The sequence below is a fragment of the Raphanus sativus genome, chromosome 2, assembly GCF_000801105.2.
Source record: "Raphanus sativus cultivar WK10039 chromosome 2, ASM80110v3, whole genome shotgun sequence".
NCBI lineage: Eukaryota > Viridiplantae > Streptophyta > Magnoliopsida > Brassicales > Brassicaceae > Raphanus > Raphanus sativus.
In genome coordinates, this window is record NC_079512.1 from 9321085 (window position 1) to 9339964 (window position 18880).

The 18880-nt window shown below is 30.7% G+C and overlaps 2 long non-coding RNA genes and 1 pseudogene across 12 annotated transcripts; 1 reads left to right on the plus strand and 2 right to left on the minus strand.

Moving 5' to 3' along the window:
- Positions 1-665: 665 nt before the first annotated feature.
- LOC108840423 (uncharacterized) lies at positions 666-4877 on the plus strand. 11 transcript variants are annotated; one of them, XR_008940817.1, is made up of 11 exons: positions 666-875; positions 980-1069; positions 1217-1344; positions 1423-1462; positions 1587-1727; positions 1804-1877; positions 2128-2284; positions 2361-2537; positions 2671-2832; positions 2913-3023; positions 4637-4877. It is a non-coding gene; the product is annotated as an uncharacterized LOC108840423 (long non-coding RNA). The 11 variants fall into 11 exon arrangements; XR_008940830.1 differs by lacking the exon at positions 4637-4877 and adding an exon at positions 4003-4609 and having other exon boundaries at positions 2424-2537; XR_008940819.1 differs by having other exon boundaries at positions 667-875; positions 2424-2537; positions 2907-3023.
- A 3939-nt stretch (positions 4878-8816) lies between these two features.
- Positions 8817-11909, minus strand: LOC130507912 (uncharacterized; annotated as a pseudogene).
- Positions 11910-15752: 3843 nt separating this feature from the next.
- Positions 15753-18054, minus strand: LOC130500014 (uncharacterized). Its single transcript, XR_008938854.1, has 7 exons — positions 17844-18054; positions 17636-17740; positions 16982-17254; positions 16779-16887; positions 16534-16675; positions 16392-16452; positions 15753-16322 (listed from the first exon to the last, which is right to left on the minus strand). It is a non-coding gene; the product is annotated as an uncharacterized LOC130500014 (long non-coding RNA).
- Between the last annotated feature and the right edge of the window lie 826 nt (positions 18055-18880).

Genomic DNA, 18880 nt, shown 5'->3' on the forward strand with positions numbered 1-18880 from the left:
AAACTGCACAAGATAAAAGATAACCACTAAAACAATCACATTAATGAATGGTATATGAATATTGGTCTATATAAAATAAACTTGATTATATTTTTGTAGAAAAAACAGTCATATACTTCTATTATCAAAATATGAAATAAAGCCATCTATTATATTTTTAAGAACATTTAAAATAGCACTTAAAATAGAAACTGAATGCACTTTTAAAATAACATTTGTAGATCTAATGTTCATATTGATGACATACTTTTCAATCATGTGATACAAATATTAACAAATCTTAATTGTTAGAGATCAAAGATTTAATTGAAAAATATTATATAAACTTATCACAAACTAATGCAAAATTGTACATGGGTTTAATATAATTACAAATCAATTAGATACTTAAAATGTTTATTTTAATAAAAATAAATTATACATTTAGTCTATTATTAATTAAGAAATTAATTAAATATTTAAAAGATTTGTAAAGTGAAAAACGAATTTATAACATTAATATTTTAATAAATACAAATATCTTTATATATAAAAGAACCTTTTCATCTCTCCTAGAGCGTCCAGCTAGGATGCCACGTCATAAATAGGAGTTCTGCTGCGTCGACACGTCAGATCCGCACCGTTTCACTAAAGCTTTTATTTATCGTTACGGGCTTCGCAGTGGGTTTCGTCCAGCGCTTCCAGCCCTTCTTCTGCGGCCCATCGACAAGTCTACGGAAGCCCCAATCAAAAGCTCTCCTTCGTGTTCTTCGTTTGACTTCGATCGGCGCCGAGACTGTCTAGATTCTGTAACGGTGTATGTGGTTTAACGTTGTGGGAGACGAGTATTCTCTTCTTATCTCTCTTCCAGATTGTTGATCTCAATCTATAAAAAGGTCGGCTTTCAACCCTTTAGCATCATCCTCACCAGTCTTAATATTTCTAGAATTTTTATTTTAGTATAATGGCTAACCCATCAATCGTTCTCTCTGATTTGCAGGCTTGCTGCTGTTCTTCAACCGTCAAGGTCTCTGATTTTGGGTAGCGAGCGCGGTGGAGAGCTGAAGGGTGTGGCCATACACCTGCTAAGGTGATTCTGTTCTTAAACTTCATGCTCATCTTAGTTTAAAACTAACTCCGGCGTTTATAGTCATAACAGACAGCTATCTTCATCTTTCAACATTTGTTCGATGTGATTTTTTGAATTTCATCTGCTTCTGATTTTATGTATTTTTAGATTGATTCGTGGATTTTGATTTGTGCGTAATCGACTATGATATACATCGACAACTTTGAGTGGATGAGTAATAGAGATTATAGGCTCAAACCGAAGCTGTCAATCTTCTCTGCGGTGCCAAAATCCAGGTACACTCTATTCCATTAGAGCTTTTGAATTGTCCTTTGGTCTGTGATTTAGGGGATTTTCGTGCTTTGTGATTGCAGTCAAATCTAGAGAACACTGTGGAGATCTTGACAGTGGCAGGTAAAGGATTTATAGTCTTGACTATGCCTACCTCTGATTTTGATTTCAAGGAGTTAGACTGAAATTAGGATCAGTCGGGTTCATGCAAGGATTATAGAGTAAAAGGATTTTTGATTTCAAGCAGAGTTGCGGATCTCTGTTTAGATCGGCAGTTGATTTCCCGACAACTGAGTTGGCGCTAGCAAAGAAACAACACAGCAGAACGATGAATGTGTCTTCGTCTTCTTAGAACTTTCGCATTGGATCTTTGACTAAAAAACTCTTGGTAAGCTTCTTTTTAGTTCAACTTATTTTTTAAATCTTATTCGATTTGATATGATTAAACATCCTTTTTGTTACAGATTTAGGTGATTTGTGGTGTTGGACTTGAGGATCTAAAGAGCATAAACATTATATCTAAATCAAAAGAGGAGCTGTAAGTTCCACTATATCCATGATATCTTTTCTCATTTGATTGTTATAATATTTACTATTGTGAAATTGGCTCTGTAGCAGAGTTTAATAGCAAGATACGTTTTACATACACGAAACCGAAAAAGACTACCTTTTCAAAACCAACACCATCGTTGGACCAAGTTTAAGAGGAAACAGTTACTCTCTAATGTTTTGTGGCTTTGTTTACTTGAAAATAATGGTGATTATTTATGTATATGGCTGGATTTCAGTGGCTAAGTGTTAATACACGCCTTTCCTCTTCCTGGGCTTGGAAACTGATTGGTTGATGAGGAGAAGGAAGCCATTCTTAGAGATGTTTAGCACCAGTCACTTGCAAAACTGTAACACCAAGAATCAACACCAAAGGATTATTGTTTTCACTGGAAGGTACTAGCTTTCTTGCCTATTCTTCTTTTTCCTTAAAAGCTATCTGCTGTTTATGTCGCTCTTCTGTTTTTTTTAGCCCAAACAAGTATGAAAAGAAAGTTAGATAACTGAGACTCTTCTCTCTTCATCTCTCAACAAGTCGAGTTGCTTTCTCAACAATTGCTGGTAGTCCTTCAGCATCTGGTTTAGGAAGGTCAAGCAGAAGACCATCAGATTCCAGTTGTTTAAGAATGGTGAATCAAGCTTGCTAAATGTATGGTAATTGAACAATTGCATACATGTTTCTAAGTTTTTATTTTATGGTCGATGCTATTTTAGTGATTGGAGTTTATAACTGATGTTTCTGAAGTTTGTAACTTCATTTGGAGTATCTTCTATCCTCACAGCAAAGGTTGTATGAAAAAGCTCAAGGAAACGGATCTTTTAAATTTTGAAACTGTTAGAACCTGTTGTACCTTGCGGTCTCACCTGTTAGAAAGACGATTATAACTGGGGGAGGAGATGCGACCTTAAGGTTCTGGAATGTCTTACCATCCCTGAAGTCTCAGGTAAAAGTAAAAACGATCAACTTATATGCATCAACGCAATGATATTTTCAGAGATAATAAGTTGATCTTCTCAGTATCAGGTGGGGATCTGTGCTGAGCGTGGTCTGCTGGGTGTGACTACATGTGCAACTATGCTTGAAGAAAGAGTCAGATCCAATGCAAACCACCAAAACCAGGATTCACTTCAACTGGTACTTATTATACTTTTGTTAATTTATACTACAAGAAAATAAGTGTATTGTGACAAAATATTTCGTCATAATAAAAACATTTCCGTAACAATATAGACATTGTGACGAATTAGTGACTGAATGTTCATGGTAGCAATATGGTCGTCACAAATGTTTTTACGTAATAAAAATGTCACCATTTTTTGTGACAAATATATCTGGTAACCGATTTGTCACAAATGGTGATGGTGGAAAATAGTAACAATAATGTTACAATTACCGACTAACAAAACTGTCTCAAAATGGTCATATTTTGTAACTATTATATTGTCTTAAATCTGTCGCTAATTATGACAAATGTATAGTAACAATAATTTTACAATTACCGACTAACAAAACTGCCTCAAAGGGTCACATTTCGTAACTATTACAATGTATTAAATTTGTCACTAATTATGACAAATATATGTCACAAAATTTAATAACTAACAACTAAATTATTGTCTTTTATAGTTAGTAACATAAAAGTAGTTTCAAATCGTAATAATTCATCATAATTACCAACATTGCAAATAAATCAAATTTAAAAATAAAAGAAAAAAAAAATTATTTAGGATAATACTTTGTATTACAATAAAAATTAAATAAATAGATAACTAAATTCTAAACACAGATAAAATTGAAAATGAATACATTTAAATTTTATGGTTGTATATGATTTCACATATCAAGCACCACCACAACTGTAACAATAACAATGATCACCGATTCACCGATGCTATGTTTTCCACCACCTTCGTAGTCATTCAACGATGCATTGTAGTTTCCTCAAGCTTTTTTTTCCTCAATCTTTTATTATATGGGAATCATACTTATTGTTTTGGATCTTCATATAGCTGCTGCGGCTAATGAGTTTCATTATCATGTTTAGTCTGTTACTTTTCATGCTATTCAATTACTGAGAGTCATTGGCTAATACCTTGACACTGAGATTCTTCAGGTTGAAGGAACGTCTTGATACTTGAATTCCATTTCATCTTTTCGTAAGACCAAGGAGTTTGTTTATATCGTCACGTAAAAGGCTTAGGCTTTGCTTTGCTTAGGTTTCACAATCGAGGTTTACAGTTATCTTTTCTTTTTACTGAATGTTTACAGTTATCTTCTATTTTTTTTCTGAACTACTGTCTAAAGTTATCTTAAAGCAATAATATTTATTGTTTTTTTAAGTACACGACTAACCATCTCTATTACCCTTCTTTAAGTGGTACACCAGTTTCGATAGGAAAGGTACTGACCATTTACAAGTTTTGATTTGCGTTTACCAGTTGCCACATGCATGAAAAACTGTGACATGACTAGGAGATCCTCAGAGTTAATCAGTAATCACGAACCTGTAAATATAAGTTTCCTGTCATACATTTAGGGTTATGTTTTGGAGAGAGATACGGCCTTCTTTGGTTTAGTTTAACATATAGTCCGCTTCAAATTTCGGTGGTGTCAATCACGGACCCGTTTCTTTTGGATTCAAAGTTGCATGCATTTGTGTCTAATGATATATCATGGTTAGTCACAGACGTATTTCTTAGATTCATCGTTTGTTAATGAAGACATGTGTGTTTGTTATATATATGAAGTCTGGGGGTAAAAGGAGAGACAAGCACCATCTGAACCAACATGTGTGACAAGAGCAGAGGAAAAAGAGAGATCTTCGGTATAGATCAGTCTACCACCTAAATGTCGGTATAGACGACTCCATATTTAGAGTTTTACATTTCTCGGTTTAATAAAAAACATCATGTTAACACTTGCACTTACGTCAAATTATTGGTTTCCAAATACAGGGCCCATAATACCTATTTACTGTGTTTCCAATGATTTAATATGTCCATGGAATATATCTTACTACACTATTCATACAGAAAAATAAAAATATATGTCAAATAAATCAACACAATTAGTTTTATCCGTACTAGCTTATTCATACAAAATATATAGCCCCATAAAATATAATCCATATAGTATTAATTATTCTAACATAATTAGATACACATAAATATAATAGTGATAGTTAAAAAAACAAATAACAAAATTGTACATCCATAATATTGTTAGGTTAAAATGTATTCTTCGCATATTCGCATATTCTGATGTAAAGAAATGTATACTAATTTATACTCACTATTAAGATTTAATACAAATATATTCAGAAAAATATAAAAATGAGTAAGAGGCACCTAAATTTTATTTCCTTGGATCTACTCATTAATTCAAATTAATACATAATTCTATGCAAACAGTAAATATATATACAAATAACATGGTTTATTTAGTCTCCACATACAATAACATGTAAAAAAATTAAATTAATATGTAAAGTTTCATATATAAGTATATATATTAAACCTATAATATAATTTTTTAATTATTTAAAATTTACATCCCGCCCGTAGGGCGGACCGATTCTAGTATATTATATAGTAAGTAAATAGATTTGAAAATATTTTATTTGGATGTAATTAAGAGAAAATCTAGGAATGTCTATTTAAATTTAAGGAAACAAATATGTCTATGTATATCATTAATGAATGAATGAGTTGTGATTTCTATTAAGTGTCTATTTTATTAAATATCACACATGGATGAGAAGTCATGACTTCTATTTTAATATAATAGACTAGAGTTTGACCCGCCCTTTCAAAGGGCGGATAAGATTTTTTTTTGTCATCATCCTATGTATTGATCTTCTTCATTTGTTAAATGTTTGAGATTGGTTTAGTCAACAAATTTATTAACCCATCTTTTTATTCATCAATATGTTTAAATATAATGTTTGGTTTTTGATTTTAGTTTTAGGTTGTTTTTCTTTTGGATTTTGGTTTTAGTTTGATTATAATTTTTTCTTTTTTTGGTTCAAGAGATATATAAACCGTTCAGTTATTTATGAAAATAACTTAATATAATTATACTTGTGTTTACCTGATCCGGATCTATGGACTTAGTTTTTTCCCAAAAATTTATTTACTGAAAATTAGAAATTTCATACATGTATTTTGTTACAAATTGTTTTTATAGATACATAAATTAAAATTAATAAATAGAAATTGTTTAAAATAAGATAAATCATTTATAAAACACGTCATTATTAATTTTACTTATATTTAAAACTGTAAATTATAGTAAAAATATTTTTTTTTTATATTGGTAAAACTTTATTTTATTATTATATAAATAAAATATACTTCATTCAACCTGTATCATACTATATCGAATTATTTTTTAATACTAAAATTTAAATATGTAATTATTTCTTATTTTATATATCTTACTTTAATATTTTATATTAAGACGTTGAAGTATGTGGTAAATTCATGAATGTGTGTTATTCTTTAATTTTATGATTTATAAAAATTTAATAAATTAATTAAGTTACTTTACATTTATTAGTTTATTTATTAATTTAATTATGAATATAAATATTACGTGAATATTATTTTTATTCTATAATGAAAGAATTAATATTTGTTAATAATTTATTTAATATTAATTACGATTTTTTTATTTAAAAATAAATATTAAAAAGAAATTTTGTTTACATCTTAAATAAAAAGACTTTAAAATATAACGCATATGCTTTTTAGTTGTATGACTTTTTATTTTTTATGAAATAAGACTATACAATCTTGTGGATCATGAAACTATTAACAAAGTTAATTGTTGTGATTTGGCATTAGTTTATTTTGTTATCAATTATCTATTATAATATTTATGTTTATATTTAGATTATTTAGATTAAAATTTAATTTTCTTATTGACATTAGACATTAATAATACTTAAAGATTTTCAGTTTGGATATAACTCGTAAACTGAAATTTTATACTGCTAGATTTTGATCCGCGCTTTCAAAGCGCATGATTATTTTCGAAACATTTCAAAATTTATTTTATATACATATGTATTCTTATACATTTATATTTATAAATGAAACTTTATATTTGAAAATCCGACCCGGCCCGCAGTTAAATTGACAAATTGTGTGGTCTCGTATGTAGTTCGGTTTAGTTTAAAAAAATATTATTTAAAAATCCTATAAACCCGTAAAAACAACTAAAACCGGGGATCTGGCTACCGGTTGAACTGATAGATGATCCAATTTGAAATTCGGTTTGACTTAAATTATTATAGTCAAATTAAATTTTCATTTTGTTGTAAGGGTAATAGATCAATATTCGAGAGGATGCATACTAAAATGAAATATATGTGAGCATTAATAATTTGTATATATTTTTATTATAATTTAATGATTTATGTTTGTAAATATAATTTTAATTTATTTAATTAGTTTACTTTTATTATTCACATGTTATTTGATTTTTTTTCTTTTTTTTTTGTTTATGACTTATTTTAAATTTAAATTTAATTTCATTATTTGCATTAGAAATGTAAATATTTAGTAATTTTAATCTTTATATATAAATTTTTATTATATATATAATTATGTTTTACAACTAATTAAACCATTGATCCACACTCTCTTGCATCAATTTATGTTAATGTTATGTTTTATGATATAACTAGGGTAAACCCGCCCTACGGGCGGGCGGACGATTAAAATTAATAGTACAAATTTATTTTAATTTTAATTTTAATTTAAATTAAATTAAGCTTCATAATTGTTTTATAGATATCTATGTAGTTTATTCTTCATTTTATAAATTATAACTTGTCTAGTTATGATAAAATTTTGAAACATTTTCAAAATCAAAATCGGATCTTTTTAAAATGTTGAATTTATTCGCACTTATCTGTAACGTTAATTTTCACTATTTTATAAAAAGAAGTCATAAAAAGGTAACTAAATCAACTTTTAAGATTGTTGTATTAGTTAAATACACTAAAACTTCTATGAAAAATGTTAATATTTACTATATTATTTGTTAAAACTATAAACAGAAAACAATATATTAGAATCTAATTATAGTTAATGTAATTATGGATTAAAGCTAAGTGTAAAAAGAGAATCAAAATATTCTAGATATATATGCACAATTTATTTAATTTTTGTTATTAAATATTATTTTGTTTCAGACAAAGAAAAATATTATTTTGTTTTACAATTGCTACCTTTTCTGAGTACCAATCATAGTATTATATTGTTATTAAATATACCATTTTATATACTTTCTGACTTAAACTTTGACCTTTTTATTTTTTTTTGTTTACAGTATTAAGTATTAATACATCTGTTTAATTGTTTTGAATATATTCAGCCCAACATTATGATCTAAAAACCTTATTTTCATATTTTTATTTCCAGTAAACTTTCTACAATCTAACAAATACACACACACACACACACACACACATATATATATATATATATATATATATATATATATATATATATATATATATATATATATATATATAATATATATATATATATATATATATATATATATATATATATTCTTATTCTATTTAATGTAAAATGATTTTTTCCTAATTTTGATAAATATAGTTTTAAAATTTTGAATCAGACAATCTAGTGAACAATAAAATGGTTGGTTGAGTTCTAGTTTCCAATAAAATAATTACAACTTTGATTGATATTGTGAGTGAAAAGTTGGCGAAATCACATTTTTAAACTATGACAGTTTGATAAAATTCTAAGGTATTCACCTCCTGTGTTTTCAAGTAACATTTGCTTTTTTTAACACTTTCAATAATTCCAAAAATCAAAAGAGAGTTTCCTACAGAGTCACTGAATTAGGCAAAAAGACAAAACATGAGAACTAAAGGGGTGGACCCGTCTGTATAAAAAGACATTGATTAAAACTGACCCGTCTGTATAAAAAGACATTGATTAAAACTACTGCGCTCTTACATCAAGCATTTCTGCTTTCTTGAGCAAGCATCGACTGCAGCCAGACTGGACCAGCCACATCAATGTAGGAGTGATACCTATTCTCGTATGTAACACACTGTGCGAGAGCTTCTGATGGTATATTTCTCCTTGGAATGACATGTTCAATACTCCAAGAATCCAACCATTGTATTCTTGAAAATATATCATTAGTGATGTCCTGAAACCAAGGGAAATGCGAGGCTTTAACATGACTTATTGCGCCCAGATCATAGGAGTTTCAAAATAACATTTTCTATAATACTTAAAAGTGACACTAAAACTGTTACAGTGCGTTTTAAAATTATAATGGAGTTTAATAGTCATCTAAATGTATATCATCTAATACATGTCATCTTTAAGAAAATCACATGTTAGTGCTTATAGCTTTCACTCTAAATATGGAAAAGCGTTCGTAAAACTAAATAATCTTAAGAAACATTCTTGGGAAGAAGGATGATAGTAACTTACTCCATAAATGCGTTGGTGAGACATTTCTCTCTGCATCAGTTCTCACATGTGAGCTGATTTTTCTCTGATCATCTGATGTAATAGTCTGCACGAAACAATATAAGAGAATGCTTCAGATGTCAATACTTATAATAAATTGCTTCAAACAATTATTGGTATGGTTATAAAGGAAACTAAATCTCAAGCCTGCAATTAGGAAAGAATATTAATTTGAGGGTTAAACGATCCTTCCCAGTGAAGTCATTGTGAGTAATGATAAGCATTCTTCCTGATGACAAAAAAATTAGTACATGAGTATTGTTAGAATCTTACATTTGTTGAGCTGTCCTGGATTTCTGAGGACTCATGACACAACTATTCAATCGAACTGAATCTCCTCACTGGTTCTATCTCCCTTTGTTCCCTCGTCATCCTTTTCAAATCCAAGAGCTTCTTCTATCTATTGGTTCTATTTATGGTTCAAGTAATTACGAACTGAAACACAGATTGATCATCAAAACTTGTGAACATTACTTAATTAGTTTCTTTTCTTTTTCCAACCTGATATCACTCTCTTATAGAACTTGTTTGAACATGAGAAAATTGTGTATCACTTAAAATAATAATACAAAAACGAATTACAGAAGAAAAAGAAGTACCTATTTTTTCTTTGGTGATGTTGTATGAGTAAACTCTGGAATGATTTGCAAGTGCTTTCGTTTGAGAAAGTAAAAGTTTCCTCTGTCCGTAGATATTGTGAAAACACCTTCCAAGCTTCTGAATCTCTTGTTTCGATAGATCCAAGCATCTCGTGTAGCAACCCTGAAATGTCATTAGACAAATCACATCATAACCACAACCAAAAAAGATCAAGCGAGAGAGATTACAATCGCAGCTGATCCGACCAAAGAACTTATAATCTCACCTGTCATGGGTGTCCCATGCCCACTCTGAATCGGAGAGGGACATGTTGATGGAAAACAGAAGCGATAGAGATGAGGATCAGAGGCAGTAGGAAGATGAAGAAGAGAGACAGAAAGTCGAAACACAGCCTTGCAAAGTGATGAGATGACTAAACGACGGGATGAATCTGAACACCGAGCGTTTCAGTAAAAGAGATGACTAAACGACGCGAATGAAGAACGACAGAGAGATTATTCACATCTAAATCTTTACCTTGCTCTCTGCACAAAAACAAAAGAAATCGAGTTTAAGTTTTATCAATATCTGTCAAATCAGAAGGAGTTCTTCATGGGGCGGGGTCATTTACCTTGTTCATATTCCAAAGCTTGTAGTATTATCTCAAGCTTGTCGAAATCTTTAACAACCTTGGCTTCTGGTGATTCGTTTGCTTCACATTCTCTCCACAGCTCAGCGATTTCTTCAGCTGCAATTATACATTTGTATATTAAAAAAAAAAAAGAGCACAGGAACAATGTAGTTTTTAGAATGGGAGAAGAGAACTGACCTTTTTCTCCTCCACCCAAGAGTTTGCACATGTGTTGAAGTGCTTCACTTTCTTCTCTTCTTTAGATATCCCGCAAGTAGGTGTTATATCCCCTAAAATGGCTGCTCAACAACAATTATAGAATTTGAGATCACAAAAAAAAAGCGGCAATTAAATGTATAAGTGAAAGAAGTAACCTTCTGCAATGTCATGAACAATTGCCACTTTCATACATCTGAAGGAAGAAAAAAACATTGGAAAGTTGAAATCAAAATAGTTTTTTTCTCAGAGAAATTGAAGGAACCAAAGAAAAGCTATAACTTACTTGTCTCTGTTAACACCGGGAATATCTGTAGAAACTAACGCCATAAGACCCATCCGATACATGTGATCCGCTATTGATTCTGGATTCTTCAGTTCTCTTTTAACCCATCCAGCTCTTGGAGTTGTCTATTATCAAAACCAAAGACATATGAAACCTTCAAAGCAACCACATACATAGCTTGAAATCATTTCATTGATCTCAAAAACAAACGTATGATTGGATCTTATGGGAAAACAATCGACGGTGAGGTTACAAATACCTTGAGGCGAGAGGAGAGGGAGAGAAAATCTATGGCGGAGGAAGCAGTAGGAGGAGGAGGGAGGGAGACAGAACCATCTCCGCTTCGATCCGGTTGAGAGAGTGGGGAGTCCTTTGCCATGCAGTGATTCGCTCGGTTCGGGGATGAAGCTGCTGCGGCGGTGGAGCGATGGAAGATTTGGGGATCGGCGAGAGAATGTGATTTCGAGGACGGAGCACTTTCTAAATATTTACCTCATGAAAGTGCTTCTCATACATAGATCTTAATTTAAAACATCATCGAACACAAACTGGACTTTTTCAGGTAATCTCTGTCTGAACTCCACACCGGCCACCACGTTTTGTGAATATGAGACAGATGGAAAGCAGAGAGTTTTGGAGATCGAGATCTCTCAAAAGTGAGATACATATGTGGGTGTGGCCGTTCAGTTACAGAAACGGATACGACTCTCGATCGTCGCCGTCTCAGCCGATCGAAGCGTCGCGAAGAACACAAAACAACGCGCATTAGGGTTCGTGGAGAGCAAAGTTTTCCCTGGGCTACAACACGAAGCGCGAGTGAAAGCCCAAATAGAAGCCCATACGCAAGCAATAACTCGACACACATCGTTTCATTAATCCGACGTGGCGGACGTAGAGACTATGAGTTTCCAGCATGTCATCTGATGTGGCGTAAGGAAGAGAGAAAGAAGTGTATTTTATATAAATAGATTGTGTTAATATATTTGTTGAATTAGTTAATATTTAATAAATATATTTTTTTGTGTTTGAATAACTCGTAAAAATATATTCATAAAAATATCAAGTAACATGTTTCATCTTGTTTTAAATATTAATAGTATCGAACTATTAATATTTTTTATCATATATATATATATATATATAGATTTATGTATATGTATATCTAATTTAATAAGAATTATATTTTATGTATTTAGTGAGTGTTTTGAAGAATTTTTTTTTGTTTGCATTTGGATAAATATATAGTTGTATATATAAGAATTAATAGACATATATAATTATTTATTACATTAATAAATATAATATATTTTATTTTTATTGAAATTTCGTATTTATATAAATTAAATTCATTAATTTAAAAATAATAGATTAGTTAGTTAGTTCCTTAATTTTAGGCATTGTGTATATTTAATTTCAATTAAATTAGATATATGAATATATGAATAGAAATAATATGAAAGATAATTAAATTATATATATAAATATACGAAGAGAAATAATAGGACCAGCCTAGACTTTTTTGATAGTCCAAAAAGTAGTCGATAAATATTGCTTCTGTTTTAATAGTATTGACTAGATTTTGATCCGCCCTTTCAAAGGGCGGGTATATTTTTGTTTTAATTTTTTTTTGAGATTTTTTTAATGTTTTTGTAATTATATTTGTAATTATTAATTTAATTTGATATAATTTTGGTGGCTATATTAAATATGTCAAGTACGTAACTATACACGTGTGCTATATGCATTTCAAAAATTATTTTAAACTTTATTTCTAAAATTTACAACATATTATATTTTTTAATAGTTACCAAACATAATTAGTCAAAAATCTTCGTATTAAAAAAAATCTGACCCGGATTCGATCCGAAAATTAAAGTTTTATATTCAGTGTTTTGAAACCCGACCCGGATCCAAGATTAAACTGCTAAACCCAGTGATCCAAGATAAATCCGATTTGGATTTTATGAAAAAATAATATTTTAAAAGTCGAAAATCACTAAAACTTGGAACCCGGTTAGTGATCAATAGATAACTTCTACTTTTTATTTTAGTTTTTAATTATGTTTTTAAAATTTGTTTTGTATAACTTTTAGTAAAGAAATTAGGTTTTTTAATTTTGCTATCGACCATTTATTAATAATATTTTAATTTTATTAGAAATAGAATATATTTTGTATAATATATTGTTGGTATATTTTGAGGTTTTTCTATTTTGTGGGTGCATTGGCTTTACGATTTATAAATTATATATGCATGTTCTTTCATTTGGTTGATGTAATCGTAGATGGGGTAGATTAAGTTGTTGTATTTTTAATGTAGGTTTTGACTAATATTAGTTGAATTAGTTAGTATATAATTAAGAGAAATAAATATGATTATAGGCATGTTATTAGGTAGTTATGGTCTCTTTTTTTTTCTTTTTTTACCCTTAATGAATTTTAGTTTTTAAAGCAAAGCTGATGGCACAAGAAGTTATATGCCAAGAAAAATCAAGGTTGAATCTATAAAAAGGATCTTGATTTAATTATATTGATATGCTCCTTCATTCCTCCAATTAGTCACACGCAAATTTACTATTTACCTTATTATTTCCTTAATTCAAATCCTAATGTAATGCAAGATATTAATTGGATGCATCTTACTTACCTTATTCCATTCTCAAATACTAACGCAGTAAGATTATACAATACACTGAATTTAATATTACGTTTAAATGAAACATAAAGATATATATGTTACTAGGGCAAATCCGCGCTTCGCGCGGGAATTTTTCTATTTTATCTTATTATAGTATTTGTGTTTACTTTAAATGATTTTATGTAAGTTATGTATGAAGTGTTATTTTGTAATATTTTTTTCTGTTGAATTTTTTTTGTTGTAAAAGACTCAAATCAATTTTCTTGGACTTAATTAGGATTGTAGCGGTTATTAATGAAATTATGTTGTATTCTTTATTATGTGGATATAGATATTTTAGTCTGTTTGTTTTAGTATAAGTTATCTACTTTCATTCTGTTATTTTTGTTTGTTATCGAATTGTCTTATATTATATCATTTGTTAGACTGTTCAAGTATATATATTTAAGTTTAGATCGTTTAGAATTATTTTATATTGAAGTAGTTAATGTTTTAAAAATGTGAAACATTTGTTATCATATTATCTATTTTAATTATATTATTTTCTGGCTTTGCATTTATTTGATTAGTGAAAGCATAACCGTATTGATTTTTATGTGGTCTACCAGTTTGTCAATACAAAAGTTGAAGCAGAAGTTAATGTTTATCTTTATAAAAGCGGTGTCCATTACGTACTTTGTTATAAATACCAAAATAGTAGTGTAACATAAGTTAAATGCTATATTGCTATGCATTTGATAAATTAATTTACTTTGGCTATAATTTTTTTTATTGCTCTGTAGTTTTTTCACAGTCCAAGTATTATTGTTGATGAAAATTTTATTAGCTAGAAATGTTGGATAATTGAACACAGTTTAGAGATAAAAGCATACAATATGTTAGTTATTTTTTCGGTTTGACCACTTGCTTATACTCGTTGATCATCTTTGGCTATTACTTTTTTACATTGCTCTGTAGTTTTTTCATAGTCCAAGTATTATTGTTGATGAAAATTTTATTAGCTAGAAATGTTGGATAATTGAACACAGTTTAGAGATAAAAGCATACAATATGTTAGTTATTTTTTCGGTTTGACCACTTGCTTATACTCGTTGATCATCTTTTTCAATACTTTAAACGTCTGCATTTTAACTTTTTATTTTTTTTATGGTATTAACGTTGTGGTTAGTGTAAGGATAATGTATTTTTTTCTTCAAAATGTACTGACGTAAATGCGTGGTGCCTAGCACACTCTCTCTTGCCTCTTTGTTTTGGTTAGACTATGTGTCTATAAATATAATAAAATTAAAAATAATGGAAGTTAGTGTTACTTGAATTGAGAGTAAAATATACATTATTAAATGTTAACTAAAAAATAGACAGTTTCTTCTTATTGGTAATATAAATTTAAAAATTTAAAATTTAAAATACATTAAGGAAAAAGTTAATCTTTCCAGTAAGAAAAGGAGAAATAAAATCTCATTTTCTCCATATATTTGCATCTTCGCTTTGTAAACGGTGACTCATCTCCATCTTTTTATCAAATGCTATTTAGCAAGCCCACTCTTTCTCAAGAATCTGCAAGCACCCCATTCCGAGAGTCACACAAACATACTGAATCATACATGGTTGTTTTTTCGGTTACTCCTGAAAATTCACAATGAAACCAGTTTGGTATATGAGAATTGTTAGAATGTACCTCAGGAGCCGCATATCCAAAAATATTCATGACTCTTGTACTAACTTAGAACAAACATCAACTATTAATATATTATAAATTATTAATATAACAATCAACCATCAAAATAAATTATTTGCACAATCCTTCATAAATTTAAAATTGCGTTGGGACCCTTTCTAGATTCGACTAATGTTGCCCAGCAAAGTTAAAGCTATTCTAGGCCCTTCATGGTTTATGCCCACAGAATTATCCCTTTCATCTCAGTCTCATTCATGATACTACAATTATCTTTGAATCAGAGTATACCATGAAAGCTTTGTGACTGGAACTGAATCTTAGCTTATTAAATGTTATGATTTCAAACAATACATAACACAAGTTTACCATGGAAGTAACTTAAAAATTAAGATCAAATTGAACTTAAAAGAATGTTTTAAAAACTACAAACTAAAAAAGAGTGGTAGGTGGTGGTGCAAAAGAGAGATTGTTTGAGAGATTTGCCTTCTTTTCTTGCTCTCAAAATCTTATTTTTTGATGAAATCTTCCTTTATTCCTTTCCTTAAAAAGAAACAAATAATAAAAGCCCCCTTCTATATGTTGGTGGGAGCAGGTTTCTCAGGTGAACTGCTTGAAGACTCTCCTAGAGAACCTTCATCTTGAGATACAACTGGGATCTTGACCGACGAAGCTCTCTCCATTTCCTTCTCGACCCTTCTTCAGATCGCAAAGCATTGAACAGTCCCTCGAGTGACTTAGCTGCAGCTAACCACGCAGTGACGATAACTCACAAAATCATTGAAGTGACTTCCACTATTACACCATATGCGACCACTAAAGAAGCAAGATCCCTTATGTATGGTGATAACACCAAAAACTTCAAGCTCTCCATCGTTGTGTTCTGTAAAAGAGTTGAAACAAATCAGAAGAGTCCTCCTCATAAGCTGCAAGAAACAGAACAAACTGTTACCTTCTTTCTTCCATTGGACCGTCCCTCGCTAAACCAAAGTCTGAAAGCTTTCCGTTGTAATCTTGTTGTTATGAAATAGAACCAAGTCAGTACAATTATAAATCCACTAAGATGGTACTGAGATTTCGGATAGAGTATATACCGAGTCGAGCAAGATGTTCAAAGCCTTGATGTCTGGGTATATGACTTTAACAGGGTCACTATGAAAAAATGCAAGCTCTTTAGCTGCATCAGAGCAAACTTAACCCATATGGTCCAAGAGAGCGTCTTAAACTGCACATAATCTGCTTCAACACCATCGAAGCATAAGAACAAACAATCACCTGATAATTTCAATAAAATATTGATTTATAAACTCAATTGTGAACAGATGATCCTCAAGATTACCGTTATTCATATCATCGTAGAAAAGAAGCTTGATCTTCCAAGAAATAACCAACCAATTTAACTAAGTTAGGGTGATTTAACTGTCCCAAGTATTTGATCTCTGTCCGACCTAACAACAAATCACACAAACGGGTCAGAGAATGAAAGAACGAAACTTTGAGATTGGAGTGACATAATAAAAGAACAATGTTGTGTGTACCAACCATTCTCGGTGACCTTGAAATCCATCAGGGTTAAGACGCTTGACAACAACTACAATACAATGCTAGATTTAGCTAGATCTAGAGTAGTCTAATTAATCCATCCTCTATAGTCAGAACAGAAACCGCCTTGTCAGACAACAGAGTTTGTTCTATAAAGTTTCTGGTTGCAGTATGAGTTCGTTGAAGGTAAAGTCCCTCACGTTCGCTTTGCAAAGTATCCCTCCTTCTCCCTTATGAGCTGCCGATGAAGGGTGTAGAGACCATTGCTCTTATCTGCAGAAACACACACAAAAGGTTGACTAAAGTTAAAATTCAGGACAACTGAAAAATGTTCATTCTTTTTCTCAGAACCATGATTGATAAACTGTTAAAAGTTCATATTTGCAGAGAGACACTTAGAAATTTAAAATCTCATAAACTTTCGGGAAATCTCGGAACCTAATAAAACGGTTAGCACTTATCATTGCCTGCATGACCGTCGCCTGAAATATAATTCACAAATCTCATTATCGACAAACAGGAGTAAGACATAAGAAAAAATGACGAACAAACACAAACAGGGTAACTGAATCAAGTGAGATAGATGAACAATCACTGAGATTCTCGCCGGAATTATATGAATCTAAAAAATCTAAATCTAAAAAGGGTTCTTACGTTGACGTCCACCATCAGCGTGTCGACCCACATAAGCTCGCCGCTTCACGTTGCCTCCCAAAACCTCAAAAGTCTGGCCTCTACGGCGGAGGAGCACTTGCCGGCCTTCAGATCAGAGAAGAAAACGCGAGAATTAGCCATATTACGATTTTTTAGTATGAGCTCTAAGAATTGGGAAATGGGATGAGAGGAAGAGAGAATCACTCACCCATATTTATATGCAGATATCGCCGACTTCCAGTTCGAACGAAGCATTAAAAGGACATAGAGGGGGAGCGAAAGCCAGGATTGATCACGAAACTTTAACTAACAACGTTACATCCGAACGAAGAAAGAGAAGACGAAGCTCTGTGCTCGGCCTTCGACAAATTAGGTTTACAGAGGAAGGAACCTGTACCAGGCCAGACACTAACCAAGATACAAAAGCTTAATCACGTATGAAAAAAAAAGCTCAATAAATCACCCTTTTAATGAAACGTAGCATTTTTACAACGCGGACATGTGTCCCCTTCTCCTGCACTGAATTAGTGATGTGTCCTCACCTGGAGAGAGACAAACTCTACTTTATATAATTAGATGTGGTCGAGATTTTCATTTTTGGCTAGTGGCATGGTTTTGTAAATTTTCTAGTAAACAAAGGGTTTTTCTAAAGCATGGTTTAAAATGAATGTAAGCAAGACACATCAGCAGGTTTCTATGCAATTAACTTACAAAACTAATATTACTATTTGAAACGATAAATATTTGGGTTCCCCATAGAGTGAACCTTTAGGTTCACCCAACCAATAGGATTTCATTATTTCATATTCATTATTTTTTGAAAAAGGAAACAAAATATTGTCAAGTTTTATTATATTTTTAAAATAAAAAATAAATAGAAAATAATAGTAGTCGCAAAAAAAGTTTTATATTTAAAATACCGTCACCAAAACACTAAACCCTAAATCATAAACCTTAAATCCTTGGTAAACCCTAAATCCTTTGATAAATCCTAAATTTTGGATTTAAAAAAAAAATATTTTAACACAGTTAGCAAAATACTAAACCTTAAATCCTAAATACTAAACCTTAAACCCTAAATACTAAACCCTAAATCCTTGGATAAACTCTAAACCCGTGGATAAATCCTAAACCCTAAGGATTTAGAATTTATCCAAGTGATTGGGATTTACCAAGGGTTTAGGATTTATCCAAGAGTTTAGGGTTTAGGATTTAGAATTTAGGTTTAGTGTTTGGCTGACGGTA